Here is a 16,321-nt window from a genome sequence, read left to right as displayed (position 1 = left end):
CATCTCCCCGGTTGGGGCCAAGTGGGTGCATGATAGTCATGAAGTACAGGACACACACTCAGTCATCGCACACTCTTTTGAACTACACTCACTTTGGACTGTGGCAGAGGGTCTGTAGCTAAACACACTGTAGCACCACACACAATATCTGCATGTGCACATTGTTGCAAAGGCACACATATTTGGCACATGGTGTTATCATGCACATATTTTTCTGAAAATGTGATGTAGGTCTGGAGTGGGTGTGTCACACAGGAACAGACATTTGGAGTAGGTGAGTGAGCCATCAGTCATCACGTAGTGAAACATGGTTAAATAGTCCGTGTTACTTGTGATGTTCAAATAACATGATGCTGACATACACACATGATCTCTGTCTTACTCCTGTCAATGTTGTAGCAATACATATACTCTGAGGGCCAGCCTTTGTGTGTTCTTCCTGGTCCAAGGATACTGCATTCCTTGGAAGGGGCATATGTAATGGGACACACTGAACTTACATTTCACATTTGGGTGGATACAAAATTTGTGAGTGCTCTACTATGCACTTGCACACTCAGGTCAGAGATACACAACTCTTGCCATGCAAGCGAAAGTTCAAGTCAAAATCCCTCCATCTAACCATATGCAATGGGGTTTTTTGTATGTAAATACAGTTTTGTATCCCTTCTGACCCAAGAGTAATCCCACTCTTGAGCGCTCAGTATTCTTCAAGTGTTCAAATGTTTGCATATAACCTATTGAATGTCATACTGCTTTGGTTATTTACTGACTGTACAATTTCATCTGCTCATTTTGTAATTTTACATGACTTTGTTCCTCATTGCATTGCTGTGAAATGCATGGCAAATGTGTCCTTTATCTTCTGTAGCATGATGTTGTATATGTGACAATGTAGCCATCAAATGAATGTATGACGTTACAATGCAAACATTTACAACGCATGCCTTTACAGCATAGTTTTTACATCGCAACATCCATTACAAAGCATGATTTCACAACGCATACCATCACAATGCATTTTTAGAAACTACATTTAAAACGCATTCTATTATAATGCATACCATTACAAGGCATACCATTACAACGCATATTACTTTTAGGGCAACAGTACGGTAAGTGTTGGATAGTGTAGGTGAAAAAATTACTATTCCCACTCCAGTGTGTGCAACAGTAGGGTAAGTGTTGGATAGTGTAGGGGTAAAAATTACTATTCCCACTCCAACGAGTACAACAGTAGGGTAAGTGTTGGATAGTGTAGGGTTAAAAATTACTATTCCCCTTTACTTACCTTATAATGCATTGTAATGGCATGCGTTGTAGTGACATGTGTTGTAATGACATGCGTTGTAGTGACATGCATTGTAATAGCTGCGTTGTAATGGCATGCGCTGTAAAGGATGTTGCTTTGTAATGACTGTGTTGTAAAGGTAGTGTGTTGTAATGACTGTGTTGTGAAGGTTGTTTCCCCAGCAAATAGTTCACAGTTGCTGTGTTTTGTGGAAAGTCACACATGCATGTATGCTTTTTTTATAAGTGACAGCATTTACCTGTTCACATGACAGTTTTCCATGACAACTGTCACTCCTTATCTCTGATGGTATCTGCAGCAACATTAGTTCCAGCTAGATGCTGTCACTCTGCATGCTCATGCATTGGTGGGACACACTACATTGTGAGGCTATTCTCAAGTATGGAAGTTGTTGGTTTGGGTTCCAAACTTCACTGAGTGCCATCTGTTGTACACCTTGCTGCTACACAGCACATCAATACTGCTAGCTGTGTAGCTCTGCACTGCTGAAGTGATGGAAGTGAGGCGTGGCCCCATGTTGCTCAATAGGTCTGATGACACAATTGTTACATTTTGAGGGATACTTTTCGTTGACAAGATGTGGGTGAGTTGATTTTTACTGGGACCGGAACATAGACGCAAACACAAATAATGGAGTCAAGCATTTTTGTGCATGTATAACCATCAGAATATGTTTGGACATGCTCTATCACAGTACATGAGCTTCTGTAGAAGAAATGTTGCAGAATGTGTCTGAGTCACTTATTCCCAGTCACTGTATACTGGATGGCTCCACCATCCTCATTCTCATCCTCATCCAACGTTGGCTCCTGCTCTTGATGGTCCCTGTTCCATGGGACAATTGTTAGGGCGCAGATATTGTGTAGAATGGCACATACCAATATTATCTTTCAGACCATAGGGGACAAGTAGAGCAATCTCCCCCCTGACATGTCCAAGCATCTGAACTGGGACTTGAGCAGACCAAAGCTTCTCTCCACAATGTTGTGGGTCTTGATCAGGGCCTGACTGTTGTTTCTGTCCAGCTCAGTCTGGAAGTGTGGTATTGGGGTCTTGACCCAGGCTGAATACCATATCCTATATCAGCTGAAAGTGAGACAGAAATAACAACTGTCAATGCTTTTGCTCTCTGTTACAGCTAAATTCCTGTCCATTTGTGTTATGGGTACTGAAATACTCATACATATATATTACAGTATTTTACAATATGTATTAGTTATACAGTTGGCTATAGGTTTCCACATGTCTCGTCCTTTTCCTTTTCCTGTAATAACAGATGTAGAGCATGGCCTGATACATTGTGCACTTCAACAGGCTGACTTCCATGCTGATCCAGTAGCTTTCTGTGATGGCTATTTGGAGATCTTTCTGACCACTGTATGTTATGTTCACTCACAACACGTGTAAAGTGACAGATTGGTGATTCAATTTTTGGCTCGTTGGTCCTCCCAAGGTAGGTAGTGACATTGCCATTATGTATTGCAGTCAACATACATATGTCCATGGTAAACCACATTTGTCATTGGTGGCCTGCAGGGCATTGGCAGAGGCGTGTCATACTGCACTTACCTGTCCATGTGATTTAGGGCCACACCTGTGGTGCAGCTCACACATGTCACATGGATTGGTATGCCACTCATTGTCACGCTTCAACTATTGTTTTTGGCAAAGAAGTTTTCAAGGTGCACTTTGATTACCACACATGCATTACAATGTGGGCCATCTTCATGTGGGCTACACTGATGATATTGCAAGGAGATGTGTTCTACAAAAGCACACACAATGCATTGCTTTTTCACGTGTGTGTATGACTAACTTGTAGGGGATTATGTACTTTTATACCTTGATTTTTTCATCATTGCTGTGGCAAATTAATGTTGAGGTTGCTATCCTGAGTACACTGTGGTGCCCTGTCCAGGATAGATATCAATCTGTGTTGATGACTGATGTATGACATGTTTGGCAGCATTGTGTTTAACATTGCTAGATTCCTAGGCTTTTTATTTGGGCTACTTACTAAACAGAACAGGTAAACCGTCATATTGGTTACATCCGTCAATGTAGCTGCCTGCCTATGGTATGTGTGTACATAGACTGTTTACTGAGACATATGTGTGTTTTGTAGTGTTGGTGTCACGATCTTATCCAGGATTGACATAGGCTTTCCTCACAGCTCTTACTGTGTTGTTCCTGAAACTTTGTTCAACATACAAGTGCACTGCCATACTGACACTAAGATTTGGTACGCCATTGAGGAGACACTTACCTCAGGCGTTTCTCTGGTGTTGCCTTTGTACTCCTAGTCGGCTTGTCTGTCATGCCTCATGATTTGATAAATGTTTGTTACCCTGAGCAAGCGATGTGGTTTTATCCTTCCGCACAGAGTCAAATAACACATTGCTACTCACTGGCGCTCTGTTGCTACTGACATTGACAGATTAGTAAGTGCATGTCAATGTGGTACTTCCTTGTCTACACGTTGCAGTGCATTTTTCCCAATATGCGCTCATAACAAAAGCGCTGCGGGGATTCTACACCTACACAGAACTATGTGCAGGAAAACAGGACCTCGGTGTATAGGTGTGTACCAACCTATCACCTTAGTACCCAAAATCCCAAAACCGACTAGCTATAGTGTCTCATTCGTTCTCCTCCAAAAATCACGTAGCTTCAAATGATTAGACAACCCAGAACACAACACTCCCGACTCTCTCAGAAATCGCGGTAGCAAGACACACCCTTTCACTCGCTCACTCGTACTTGTCCACAATAAGAGTTGGCAGAGTCACTGTTATAGTTCAACATTTTTATTTGAACTATTGTGCTCTACAATACAGTATGCAAGCCACTACCAGCAGCAAAATGCATAAACTCAGAACAATTAGCATTGTTACAATTCCATAGAATACAAAGGGGGAAGTCATTTTATAAAGATAGTGCAATAAGGACTATAAGGCCTAACCACCCACCCCTTGACTGGAAGAAGTTTATTTATATAAAGGAAGATCTCTGGGCTTTGACAGCAGACCCCATACCTTAAAGCCTGGATGTAAGGTTTACATCATAGGAACAGCATAGCTCTTCTCCATGGAAAGGCCTTCTCCAAGTGTGTGTTAAAACAACATGCATCCCCGTAATATCAAAGGATGAGTCTCCAGCATAGCAGCTGTGTTTAGCATGTTATGTCTAGGTGCTAGGGACAGACCAGAACAGAATAATAAGGGGCATTGTTTTTCGACCTTGTACAACGTGTTCAGACTAAACTTCAAGCATGCAGCAGAGAACGTGAAAAAGCAGACGGCTCACATGTGAAAGGCATAAACAATCTTGCAAAAATAAAGTCATGTAGTAACGTGCCCAAAAGCAGCATCATGGCAGCAAAGCTCATTCTAACTTTGCAATGTCGACAATGTACCTACGGGCCATATAACAAAAGGGCCCAGATATTTAGGAGAGTGACACTGTGCAGTAAAGCAAGCCACCAGTCTGCACTGCACAGCATCACTGAGAAAGGGCAGTGGTGCATAGTATTTAGGCCATACAGCACATTCCAGACCTCTCACCCTACAATAGCACACAATGGGCTGCTAGCACAAACACAGTCATACTTGCACCATGATGCTTGGGGGCCTGCATTACATGCAGGATTGTCTTTGTGCAGAGGGCTGCACCTTCCTGCACATGGTGTAGCCTCGGAGGCCTGATCATCTATGTATGTGTGCCACAGAATGCAGAATGCAGAATGCAGAGTGCCTTGGATGATTTCAGTTCTTTTAATCGTTACAGTTCACCAGGGGAAAACAATTGATTTGTCACATTTGAAAGTTTTGCTGGGGTCGGACACATGACATGACTTATGAACCATGGGAGTCGCATGGAGACACTCCCACAATGCCAGTGGAATCCCCTTGCACACAATGATGCTAAACTGCATTTTGACCAGCATTGCATTGTTCTGTACCTTTACACCATTGAATGCACAGAAAGTGACCTTGTGTGTTAACATGTGTGATTTTGGGGTTTGCCTTGCATATGTACCATGATACATGGTGCATGTATGAGGCACACACCTCATACATATTGCCTTATCTGAGTCGACAGACACAGAGATGGCTATTATGTCATACATTTCTAACTGTTAGTAGATCTGTTATGCACTTGAATTTTGCTTATATACAAGTAGGTCATTCCCATATCACCAATTCTGGAAGAACTCATTGATGATGGATTGCCTGGACATGTAGGCGTCATGCGCACCTCCTTGGTATTTTGCCACCACATTGGTAAACATCCCTCGATGGTCCACGATGGCCTGGGAGTTGATGTGCTTTCACTTCCTGTACAGGTGTGATGTTGCTGCAGAGGGAACCAGTTGCACATGTGTGCAATCCATGGCACCTAGCACATGTGGGAGTCCTACAACGGCATAGCAACCTTGTTTGGTCGCAAGCTGCACTTGTTGTGCATTGGGAAGGAAGAGGTACTGGTGTGTTAGCAGAATGATGGCATCCAGGACAGAGGGTAGGAAGGCAGAAAAAGTTGGCTGTGATATTCCTGCCACTCTGGCTGTTGTGGTCTGTAATGAACCAGATGCCAGCATGTGGAGGACAACCATCAGCTTCTCCTGCGGGGGAAATGTTGGTTGGTCTGTCAGTTGGTGCCTGCAGCCTTGGAACTATCCTGTTCAGTAGCTCTATTATGGATTCCCTTCTGAGATTGTATAATGTTATTGAACTCATCCTCCCTGAGGTCAATGAGGGCAGTACACTTTTGAAAACCGTGCTCTCTTCTCCTGCGCTGCCTACGTGGTAGTGGTAATCTCTTTGCATTTCCCAGCTGCAAACTACACCTACATGGCATAGTTGAGCTCACCAGACTGTTTTGTGTGACTTGCCTTTATGTACCACAGTGAATGCATCATTTCCACTGACCAGGTTATCAAAGCGCAGGAATTTTGATGTATTGTAGCCTCTGAGTGCCACTTTTCAACGATGTGTCACACATTGTGAAAACCATAAATTTCACTGCTTGGGTTTTGCATTGGATTTTACAGGGGAATGTCTACCTTGCATATTTTTATTTCTGCATGCCGCAGCCCATTCTGGCGCAGATATATTCCAACGCGGGCCTACAAGAACTGGCGTATTTGGTTACATGTGTCTACTTGTGAATATGGAGTACTGCCTGTGCCACCAGCACAACACAAATTTTGACACAACGATGGTGCAGGCATCTCGTAAATAAGCCCTGTAGTGTTAACTGATGAAAAATCGAGCCTGGTTCAGTTCCCTGCATTTTCAAGAGCTTTAAATTTTGATTATTTTGTCATTGACTTCTGGGTTTATCCGGAGAAAGCATCTTGCCTAATGTATTTTTTGACTGTTATTGAGAAATAAAATCTTTTTATATTGCAGATTCAGTGCACAGTTGCCTTTTTACTGTACAAGCACCATCATGTAGATAAAGTACAGAGTGGTGTTTTATTATAAACACAGCTATTCTGATTTATAAAAAGTACTTGATTTTTTGGCATTTGCCTTAGACTAGTCTTGCACTTTTTATTTTATAATATACAGAGACATTTTACTGGATCAAGAACTTTCTTTCTACATTTTATTCAGACATATTAATTTTCATAAAGGACTCCCCTAAGCCTTTTCACATTAAAAATCAAAGCCAAAGCAATTAGAGGCCTAGGGCAATAAAAATAATCATGAAAATGAGCACTAACATGCCAGTTGTTTACATTCATTAAGGAACTGGGCATTATTAAATACAGTGATTTCTCATCAGAAAGTTAAGACAGTCCCTGCCCCTGTTTGGACTGACTAGTTTCTTAAGTAGTTGAAGAGATGGATCAGCACAGCTTTATGACCTTAGACAGTGGTACATTTTTGCTTATCACTGGACAGTTCAAGGCATGGTCTGTTTTGAATGGTAATTTAGCTGCATTTTTAACATATCTAAAGTAAACAAATGAATGCAAGTCAATAGTATAAATGAAGTGACACAGAAACACAATTAAAACAGAACAGGAAACATCACAAAAACATTCAAAACAGAACACAACACAGTAGCAGCAGTACAATAGAACAACATTACATTGTAAAAATGCAGCACAAAACCGCAGCCGTGTAAAACAGACCAGGACTCCTCACAAATGCCACACAACATTTTTGCAACTCATTGCCACCTCCACAATCCTGTTTTCTTAATTCAGTGGACATGGGTGTTTAGAACAAGCATTGCCTTAAATGACCTCCAAGGACATGCACCAGTGCTAGTAAAACATATTTTGTCATCCAACCCTTTGTCTGACAGATTGAATAAATAGGAAATTAGCATGAAATAACCCTTTGAAGGTTCTCTGAAGACATAGGCCATGATTTAGGATTTGGAAGTCAGGGTACTCTGCCACAATATGGCAGAGTAGCCTGCCGCTAAATTGCTGGTTTGACTGTTCCATTTAGAGTTGGTTTGAGAGCCATGTTTCTGACAGAGATTCTCCCTCTAGCTCTGCATATGGAAACACCAGAGATGTCTGTAGGGTCAGCAGATGTCTCTAAATATGGTGGTCTGTAGCCCAGCCAAGGTGGCAGAGATAATTACCTCCACCACTCTGATGGATGCTGGCTGCAAATCATATTCTAAAGGAGACCCTAAGGCCCTGCTCCTAAGTGGGCAGGGAAATCCTGATACCTGTTCACACCCCTGTTTACACTGAGGTAAGAATTACAGGTTGAATGGTTCTTATGGTAGCCGATGCAATCAACAGACACATGCATCAAGCAAAAAAAGCCTTGCGAAAACTGTGAATCGCAAAAGAAGTCCGTTTGCGAGTGCAATTCAGCCCTTTATAATGCAGGAACCCAATTTGTGAAAAATAAACAAAATGGCAAAAAATAAGGACACGCAAACATTGCGAGAACCAAATATGCGAATCCTTATTTGCGATTCCCCTAACAGCTATTGTGAATTGCGAATCGCTAATAAAAAGTTGCAAACCAATGCATGTAAACTCACAAATTGCGAATCGCATGAAAATCGAAATTTTACAAGTGCAGAATAAGGGGAATCACATTTGGGTGGTAAATTTATTTTAAAAAATGACACTGGTGCAACCATTCGGAAACCTATTTAAACTGACCCAGAAAGCCCCTGAAGCTTTTCACAATGGCAGCGCTCTTCATGATGGCGTGGAGGAGGGGGATCCAGGCAGCAGCACAGTGCTGAATGAGAATACAGAAGTGGATTTTCAGAGTGCGCATCACATTGCTGGGACAAACAGACGATGAAACCTACGATAAGTACAGGCTGAACGGTGAAAGGATCCTACACCTAATAGCAGAACTGGAACCCCTAATGTAGCGACAGACCCGTAGGACCCATGCCATCCCCGATCATGCACAGGTCCTATGTTGCCTGCACCTAATTGCCTCAGGCAGTTTCCAGAGGGTAGTAGCTGTAGCTTGAGGGCTATCACTAAGCTCCCTTTCACGTTTCTTCAAGTCCTTCCTGGGCGCCTTGATGACAAGGATCCACACCCACATCACCTTCCCCACAACCCAACAGATTTGAACAATACAAAACAGAACTTCTAACAAGTCGCACAGTTCCTTCATGTGATCGGTTGCATAGACTGTACGCATGTTCCGATTGTCCCCCAGAAGCTAATGAATACATTTTCAGGAACAGGAAATCCTCTCATTCAATCAATGTGCAAGTAGCGTGCAATAACCATATCATAACAGACATTTTGGCGCAATACCCTGGAAGCACCCAAGACTCCTACATATGACATCCACGTCCGTCTGCTCAGGGGTGAATTTGGTGAAGGACAGCTGCTCGGTAAACACATATAAATACACAAATAGACAAAATGGAAATGCATAACAGTCGCTAACCATTTGGTTACTACCCAGTAGGTGGCAGCGCCTACGCCGTGCGGAACTACATATGGACGCCCTACCTCAACCCAGCCACACCACATGAGCAGAGGTACAATGCAGAACCGAGCAGCACACGTAATGTGATTGAACGCACGTTTGGACAACTGAAAAGTCGCTTTCGCATCCGACACAAAACTGGTGGAGCATTGCAGTGCCGTCCAGATACCTGCTGCTGGATTGTGGCTCCATGTGCCATGTTGCACAATATTGCCACCAGGAGAGGTATACACATTGAGGTGTCCGACAGTGAGTCTGAGGTGGACAACCAGCCACTGGCACAACTCCGACAAGCACATGGGGCAAGCTCAGCAGAAGGGCAAAGGAGACGTGCAGACATCACACAACATTATTTCTGAGGTGTGTAATGAGGAGACAAGACACATGAATTTCGAACAGAAAAGTTTTTACTAACATGAGCCCATGTAGTATTGTGTAGCCACACAGGGAATGGTGCAAAATAGAACAGTAATTGTTTTCAATAAGTAGAAATTTAAACTATTCCAGGTCCTGGAAGTCAATCACTATCATGGTATTGTCAATGGTTACGTCACCAAGGGCAAATGATAAGGAGATGTCATCCTAGCGCTTCCTGCCATGCACCCCCAAACGCCTTTTGCATGCATCTGCAACATCCCCCTGGTGTGCACCGGAAGGTGTTGTGCTGTGGGTTCTGCGCCTCCTGGCAGTGGTCACTGGCACCGACAGGCTGCAAAGGCTGGATGCCTCCTCTCTACCCTCCTCCCCCGTCACATTGCTGCCACCAACAGTAGCAGCCTGGATCTGTTCCACGGCAGTGGTCACCTGTCCAAGGGCCCTGGCCACATCCCCACAACAATGGCCCATATCTATTTGCATGGCAAAGGAGCTATGTGAAAGCAGTGCCGTGGTGTTTCAAAGGTTGTTGTTGCACCTGGTATAGCCGGCCATGCACATCATGAACTGCGGATGCCTTCTCCTCTGTGTCTCATGGCCCGCAAGCATTGCCCTGGTCAGCTCCTGCATGCTTGCGTTGGTCTGCCTATTTCCCTCCACCACCGCTATTGTTCAACATCTGGGACTCCATGTCACCCCACACATTTAGAACCTGGTCATCCTGAGCAGAAATGTGGGCCCTTGAACTGCACCTCCGTCCTCGTCGGACCTGTGCCTGGGGTGTAGGTGTTGTGTTCACATGTGGCTGGCTAGTCACGGAAGCGGGTGCAGGAGCCAGCTCAGATTCCATGGGATGCAGTGATGGAACTTGGACCCTGCGTTTGGTTTGTGCCGGGGGTGTGCTGGCTGGGGCAACAGGTGTCTCCACGTCAGTCTCTGCAGGAGTCTCTGAGATGTGTAGACATTCACTGTCCTCTGAGTTTGCCTCTGCTGCATCTGTGATGTGAAACAGTGCTATGTTAATTCGTGTTAAGGTTACTGTTGTGTGACATTCAGCATACTTGGCTCACATTAAATCACTGACTGCCATGCATTGTTGGCGTGTTTAACTTGCCATTGTTGTGTTTGACTACCCACTTGCCTGACATGCCTACAACTCCCATAATACATTTTGCATATGAGGTAAAACGTGGACTTTGAAGTGTATGGTTGCATGCATCTTACCTTGTGTGGCACTGACCACTCCGGATGTGTCCAGCTGGGTCACTCCCACCACTACTTCTGGCTGGATTGTGGACTCCACCAGGTCCTCCAGAGCTGTATTGTCGGGTACTGTCGATTAGGGGTGGGCGGAATTTGCGGAATTAACCTTCGCAAATTATCGCGAAAATGTTTAAAATTATCGCAAACAAGCAGAAATATCGCGAAGATGCGGAAGTTTTTTTCCGGCATGTTCGCGAGATTTTCTGCATGGTTGCGGGTCGCCAACTTACCCATGTGGTTGCTTGCGGGCGCGGCCATCTTGTTTTGAGTTGTTCTCGCGGTGCATGATCGCGAGAAGAAAGACGTGATCGCGCGACGCATGACGTCACTGCGGGCGCGAACTGTCGCGAGACAGCGCAAATGGCTAAAAACAATACAACATCTCATGGAGAACGCGACCGGATCAAGAAAACTTGTCGGCGAACGCAGGGATTCAGGTAAGGCGATCGCGCGGGCGCGAGAATGTATTATTTTACAGCGCGAGCAAGAAACAAATTATCGCCAAGCTGCGGAAACCGGATTTTTTGACATTTTCGCGCTCTCCGCGGAACGCGAAAATGTCAAATTATCGCAATTTCCGCGAACGGAACGAAATTTTTGCCCAGGCCTACTGTCGATGGGCCCCCTTCAGTGCTCCTAGCCTCCTTCAGCCTTTCTGCTATTCCCTCATTTGCACGGCTGCGAAGGTCGTACCATCTCTTCTTGAGGTCATCTATGCTGCGGTGTGTGACCCCCACAGCATTCACCCTGCTCTTGATACATAGCCATATCCTGCGTTTTTCTGCCTCTGGCACTTTCAGTGAGAGTTTCCCAAACAGCTTGTCATGGCTCTTGGACACCTCCTCTATGAGGTTTTCAAGTTCCCTCTCACTGAATTTTAACTTGCGCTTTCTGGGCGTGGCACTCTCCCCTGATGTTGTTGGATCCATTCTGGTGCACACAAAGTTGGATGGTGAATCTGCTCAGCTCCAGCACTCTGCTTCCTCCTCCCACTTTCTCTGGGCACTAACTGAAGCATGGGCTGGATGACTTCCTGGTTGTGATGTCATCAGCATGCTTCCAATGCGACACGCATTTTGTGATTATGCAATTTGCGATTTCGCAATTAGTGAGATCACAAAATGCGAAATCGCAAATTGACTTTTCTGGGATTTGCATTTGAGGAATCGCTATTCGCGATTGCGAATATTACCGATTCAGTGATTTTGGGCTAGGGGGTTCATGCATTGCAGATAGCGATTTCTAAATACCGATTCCTTATTAATCGCTATTTAGGAATCGTTAAATGAGATTTTTGATGCATGTACCGGAAAGTGTGCAACCCCCATTCAATTTTGGTAAATCAAACCTGCTGGAACTTAAAGGAGGAAATATGCCTGCTAAACTCCAAGGCATGCTGATTTGGTGCAGAAAGCAACCAATTCTGCTTGTTATGTCACCTTTTGTAGTGCACAATCAGTGTACACGATAGCTATTCCTCCAAAGTAAATCCAAACCTAAAGGACATCAGATTTATTGGGTGTAATAGTTATTGCAACCCTACTGGCCCATTCATTATCACGGCCTTCTTTAAAGACATAATTCCAAGTTGGGAGTGAATTCTGACTCGGTTGGTAATGGGAGTGACCAGCCAAATTGGGATTACAAATTTCATGGTAAAACCACACTCAAAATATTTTTTAAATCAGTATTTCACCTTGGAAAACCTGCCAAATAACAGCCAAAAATAGAGTAATTTACATCTAAATTTTGCGCCCAAAACTGATTTCCAAAACAAATCCCAATTTTTTAATGGACAACTTGGGCTATCAAGGTTTTACCGCAAATTGGTAATTCTGGTTGCAGAATTTTAATTCCCATAATCCTGGAACCCTGATATTGGGTGAAATTAGTACTTTCCATTGGGTGAAATGTGGTTGGGTTCACTACAGTTTTATAGAGATTTGTTTTTTGCAAATAAGTGAGCAACCAAGTGTATGTGAGAGAGAATCCTCTGGTGATCAAATACCTGCATAATACAAATATCAATGTATTACTGTGTAACTGGCATCTGGGACCAAACAGTAAACCTGGATTGCACATAATCAGACAAGGCATCCACAGAAACACTGCACCTTCAGTTCTGTGAACAGTTTCTCAATGTGCACTGCACTGCTTTGAACAAATCACCTTCAACGCTGACACCGATTGTGCCCAACACACATCACACAGAAAATAGAAAAGTTGGGTTTACCTTTTGTTCACTAATGTATTGTGATTTAATGATAACATACTCTGGCATTATACTCCTATATGCTAATCTACACAGTGAAGGAGTTAGACATAGACATCGAAACAGGGACAATTTACTCTAGAAAAGTAGATAATGAACTGTCTCTTTCAAACAAACTAAGATGATTTTAGGATAAACCAGGATGAAGATTGGAATTCTTCTAGAAAAGTATTAAGTTGAGTTAAAACAGTGCTCCTCTCCTCCTTCTTTTCCAACAAGACAAGGTTGCATCACAAGGAATCAGAGAAAATGAAGGAGTTTGTATAATATATGGAAAGAATAATCAAAAAAGGGCAAAACAGGATTCGGTCCAAGGAGGCAGCAGTATAAACAGTATGGGACTCTGGGCAGTTTTGATCAAAACATACAGAAATGCACATGAGATAAGGAGGGGGCCTGGGTGTATAGAATGACACGTGCTTCAAGATGTGCATTCCTACATCTCAAGGCAATTCTTTTAAATAAGAGAGTCTTTGGCACATACATAAAAAGAAAAACCGGTCTCAGAATCTGCCCCTTTGCGACTGGTATTTTTGCATTTGGGATGCATCATCCCAAATGCAAAAATCACAATTTAAGTAATCTCTAAATTGCGATTACTTAAATTGCATTTAAGGAATCGCAAATTGACATTCCTTAAATGCAATGCATTAAAGTAAAAAAATTAGCGGCTTCGCTAATAGGGGGCGCAAATTACCATGTAGCTGAACTTCATGGTAATTTGCAAAAACATTGAAAAATGCAATTTTGTGCATTTTTCAAAGTTTCATGTTGCGCACACACATGCCCCTAGGGCATGTGTGTGCACAACATATGTGCACAGATCAATTTCAGGGGTGCAACAGGGTGTCCTTTTGACCCCCCTGCACCCTGAAATTGCATGAGCAATTTGCGAGGTCCTATTTGTACTCGCAGATTGCGCATGCAATTTCCCATCCATTCCTGTGGGCCTGTAGGCCCATAGGAATGAATGGGAAGCCATTCCTTATTTGTGACTCACAATTTGCGAGTCGCAAATAAGGATTGTGTAGGAATCGCTATTTTACAGCGATTCCTACATGCATAGGCTTTTACGAGTCCTTAATTGCGATTCCTTAATCATCGCAATTAAGGACTCACAAAATCCAACCTTGATGCATGTGCCTGATTAGGTGTGCCTGGCCGCGGCTACAGTATCTGACATGGAGTATGTGGAAAAGGTTACAAATATGAGCTTCAGTCTGGGTCAACGCTGAAGCATACAGTGGTATTGCCCTGGGGAATGAGTTTGAGCCCTGTTAACAAGTGCCACCCCTCTAATTGTCTATTTGCACACCAAACCAACAGGAGCAGCAGGAGTACATTCAAACTGGTTTTAAGTTGGAATGGTGAAAGATAAACACATACGTTAGTCCCCCTATTTGCATTATAATAGGTTTAGCCATCTGTATGGGTTTTTATTTGTTTTTTTTAGAACTTTATTTACCATTTTGCATCTTACTGCATCAGAAATTAAACCATGAAGCTCACTGTCACAATTCATCAGCATAAAAATAATGGCATATATAGACATCACAAAAGAATATCAAACCTCATCCCAAAGGCTAATTGCAATCGTCCCAACATTGTCCCAGTCCCTTCAATATCTTGCCGCTTATCCATCATGATACATGTGCACAGCTTTACAGTTCCATTTCTAGAGGACTAAAGAAGATGGCTCATCCAGCCCATTGATGTCATTAACCCACCCCGGTTGGGACCCTGCAGTGTTCAAGCGGTGTAGAAGGATACAGTCTCTCCATGGCCCCATAGTTCTTGATTGGCCCCAGATGTCTTTAGGTAATGAGGAGCGAGGTAAGGTGGTGGCGTATAAGTTGCTATTTCTGTTGCAATATGATAAGCAGCTAAGCCAATTCTTTACACGTAGGAGTAGCTTTACGCCCCCAGTGTAGGGCAATCTATCTCTTCACCAGCAGTAGGCTGAGGGCGACAAAGTTCTGGACGGGTTTAGGAAAATTGGCAACGTAGCCCAGCAGTGCCACCTCTGGTGTGGGCACCACATCCAGTTCTATCATGTCCCCTTATGCCTTATGTACCTCTTCCCAATAAGCCTGTATCTTTGTGCATGGCCAGGTTAGGTGTGCAAAGTCTGCCTGCAGAGCCCCGCATTTCAAGCAGGTGTGGGGTATGATCGGGTCTAATCTGTGGGTTGTCGCTGAGGTCACATATAGCCTGTGTAGAAATGTAAAGTTAATTAGTTTATGGCAGCTATTTAATGAGACCGTTTTTGTCATGGAACAGCATTTAACCCACTGCTCGTCAAGTATGGGTGCCTCAGGTCCTCTTCCCATGCCTTACGGAGTTTATCATCTGCGACAGGGATTATGGACATGCATTCGCGATATTGCTTAGAAATCAGGTGCGGGTCCTTGACATTCTCTATTGTCTTTTTTTAAATATAATTTTTATTGGCATTTATAGTATTTCAAACAGACATTATACATATATAACATTTTGTTTCATTTGGTCTATAATTATGCCTCTGGGTATCATACATGCGTCCCATTTTTTAACACAAGAAGCGGTACAGCGTATGGTGAGTGTGTCCTGCAATAAACTTAAACCCCTTGTTTCCAAAAGAGTGACAGTGTTCAGCGTCCACATCTGTACAACTGTTCCACCATCAACCGAAAAGAAACCAAAACTTAAAGAGAGAATACAAAAGTCTCCATCCACATAATCATTTTGTCATTTGGATATATTCCAAGGTAAATCACCACCCTCCTCCTCAGTGCTGTATAATAATCTCACTGATGAACATGAATAACATGTAAACCAGAATACAGTCTGAGTGCAGCGAGCAGCGACAGCCACATTTACATTTAAAACGAAACAACCTAACACAAGCGTACCACTTTGTGTCTCTCTTTATATATATAAAACTAAACTACATAACCAGCTACCAGGGGTACTAAATCCGTGTAAATCGCATAATTTCTACAGGCCAATAGTATCAACAGGGGCATGAGGGGACCCTGGTGGCGGATTGCCCCTACCTTCCTACCCACACTTATTCACCCAGGTGCCCCTCCACAGCACCCTCCATCTACATGCAACTCAGTTGTTCGAGGGCCAAAGTATGGGATCAAATGTACTCCAGTCTCGAGGCAGAAC

General features: G+C 43.4%; 1 long non-coding RNA gene across 1 annotated transcript in view; it reads left to right on the top strand.

Annotated features, from left to right (window-relative positions):
* Positions 1 to 16,321, top strand: part of LOC146812252 (uncharacterized) — a 159,745-nt gene that overhangs the window by 30,813 nt on the left and 112,611 nt on the right. The window lies entirely within an intron of this gene.

Source organism: Triturus cristatus, chromosome 7 (genome assembly GCF_964204655.1).
Source record: "Triturus cristatus chromosome 7, aTriCri1.1, whole genome shotgun sequence".
Classification (NCBI taxonomy): domain Eukaryota; kingdom Metazoa; phylum Chordata; class Amphibia; order Caudata; family Salamandridae; genus Triturus; species Triturus cristatus.
This window is presented reverse-complemented; position numbering and strand designations above follow the sequence as displayed.